At 30.9% G+C, this 2,668-nt stretch overlaps 1 non-coding gene across 1 annotated transcript; it reads right to left on the bottom strand.

Moving 5' to 3' along the window:
* Positions 1-176: 176 nt before the first annotated feature.
* Positions 177-248, bottom strand: TRNAG-UCC (transfer RNA glycine (anticodon UCC)). The gene has a single exon. It is a non-coding gene; the product is annotated as a tRNA-Gly (tRNA).
* Positions 249-2,668: the final 2,420 nt, after the last annotated feature.

Here is a 2,668-nt window from a genome sequence, read left to right as displayed (position 1 = left end):
TTGCTTAGAAAATGTAACAATTATTTAATTGGCACATATATGAAATACCAATTGCTAATTGGCTTGTACTTCCTAAAATAGATCTGAAATCAAAAGTCATTTAAGATAATATTAGTATTAATGTGATATGAAGAATAAAAAGGGGATCATATCATTGAAAATTCTAAACTAGTGGATGCGTTTGCCGGGAGTCGAACCCGGGTCTATTGCTTGGAAGGCAATTATCCTAACCGTTGGACTACAAACGCTTTGCTCTTACCTTTGCATATGTTGCTATTTATTATTAAATATGATAGGAATACAGGGTCCAAACCCAAAATGTTACCCCATTGGACCAAGGATTACTTAATGGATTAATAATAAATGTAAGAAGAATTGGTTCATATTATTTCTGTTTTTTTCTCCAAGGTCTCTTAGACCATTGTAAGGGTATTTAAACCCAAAAAATCACCTTCCAATAATTCTTATGATGAATTTCCTAAATTAGATCTTTCTTAACTTTGTTCTGGTAGACTTAGTTTTTCATTAGTTCTTATCAAAATATTTTTGAATTTAACTTAATGAAAATTATGTGTATTTGAATGTATTTGTTTTTAGCTTTAAAAATTATTTCAAAATTTATTTAGAGAGTAAAAGGAGAAAATGAAAATGTGAAAGTGTAAGAAAGAACATGAATGAAATAAAACAACTAGGAGACTTCTTAATTTTCTATTTTTATTTTAAAAATTAAAAATAGATAGTCTTAAATATATTTTTAATCTCTTAAATTTAAAGTAAATTTATTTTTAATCTCTCAAATTTAAAACTATTTTTTTAGTTATTGTAATTTCCAAAAAAAATCTTTTTTTAGTCTTTATACTCAAATTTTGTCAGAAAATCACTCAAATACTATCATAAAATCTATTTACTAGTGATTTATTTAGTGAAAATATCACATTAAATCCAGCTGATTTTGGATAATTGTCTCAATATATCACTTTCATATATGTTATTAGTGGTCCGAGAGACAAACAAATCTTTAAAAATTACAAGAACTAAAAATAACAATTTTAAATATGATGAACCAAAAATAAATTTACCCTAAATTTGAGTAAGTGCTCCTATAACTATTGTGCCAAACATCAATGAAGAGGAGCAACATAATAATGAAATCAAGAACTCTCTAATACACTTTTTAAAAATAATTTCTTTCTAATTGGTTGAAATTTATTGAAAAATACAAAATTTGATAAGTCTCTCTATTTAATGACAATCTCTCTCTCTCTCGATTTCGTGATTTTTAATAAGTTCTAATTAATAAGAATGAATGTGTTAAGATAAATCTATTAAAGAATATATTAATAATACTTTTTATGTTAATAATGATATATTATGTTAATCAATTAGGTATGCTCAATCTTCCCCTATCCCTATTGAATCTCAATTCACACTCACCTGTTTTCATAACAGTGGTTTAAACAGTACCTTGTGATGTTGGTGGTGTATTAGTGTATAAAATCAAAACAAAAAGGAAGTATTTGTTTGTTATCCTTTTTTACTTTTTGCATTCTGTTACATCTTCAAAATATTCCAAGGACACCTGTCCTTTATTTTCTCTCTGTTGTTGCTTTTACAGCTGCTACTTTTATAGTTGTATTACTTTTTTATTTTCTCTCTCTGTTGTTGCTTTTGCTGTTGTAGTAATGAGGGGTTTCCTATATATATTTGAACCCGTGTATTCATTGACAGTGTAAATGAAATGAAGTTCCTCTTTACATTTTTATCTCTTTCTACTTTTATCTAATATAGTATCAAGAGCCTTTGATCCTTCAGAACCCTAATTTTTCTTCTTCATCTCCTTTATGGCAACGTCAAATAACCTTCTTCTTTTTCACATTTTTTCTCCAACTCCATAGCTAAAAAACTTGATGATTCAAACTATCTTCACTGTAGGCAGCAAATTGAACCGGTCATCAAGTCCCACTAACTTCAACGGTTTGTGGTTAATCCTTAAATTCCACCTAGGTATTTGACAGATGCTAATCGTGATTCAGATACAATTAATCTAGCATATGAAACCTAGGAAGTCCAAGACCAAATGCTCCTCACATGGCTGTAATTGACGCTCTCGAAGACCATCCTTTCACATGTCATTGGCTCAGTTCATTCTTATCAGGTGTGGGACAAAGCTCATGAGTATTTTAACACTCAAACTAAAGCACGAGCACGTTAGCTCCGCACTGATTTGTGTTCTACCACTCTTGATGGTAAATCCATGCGTGAATTTTTGACTCAAATCAAAAACATTGTTGATGAACTTGCTGGAGTTGGAAGTCCTGTGTCACTTGAAGAATATGTCAATGCTCTTCTTGAAGGTCTGCCACAAGAGTATGCACCTGTGATCTCTGTTATTGAAAGTAAGTTCATTACCCCTCCTATTGCTGAAGTGGAAGCTCTTCTCCTTGCCCATGAGTCAAGAGCTAATAGGTTTCGTAAGCAATCTTTTTCTCCTTCTATTAATTACACTCAAGGTTATTCTCGTGGGGGTGTTAGTAATGGATCTTTTAGAGATCGAGGGGGTGGTAACAGTGGATGTCATGGTGGTAGAGGTTCTAGAAGAGGCCATGGTAGTCGATTTGCAAATTTTCAATGTCAGATTTGCTTCAAGTATGGACACACTGCCAATATT

This window comes from Cajanus cajan, chromosome 3, assembly GCF_000230855.2.
Source record: "Cajanus cajan strain Asha chromosome 3, NIPB_CcT2T_4, whole genome shotgun sequence".
Classification (NCBI taxonomy): Eukaryota; Viridiplantae; Streptophyta; class Magnoliopsida; order Fabales; family Fabaceae; genus Cajanus; species Cajanus cajan.
Note: the sequence above shows the minus strand (reverse complement) of the source record. Positions and strands in the feature narration are given on the sequence as shown.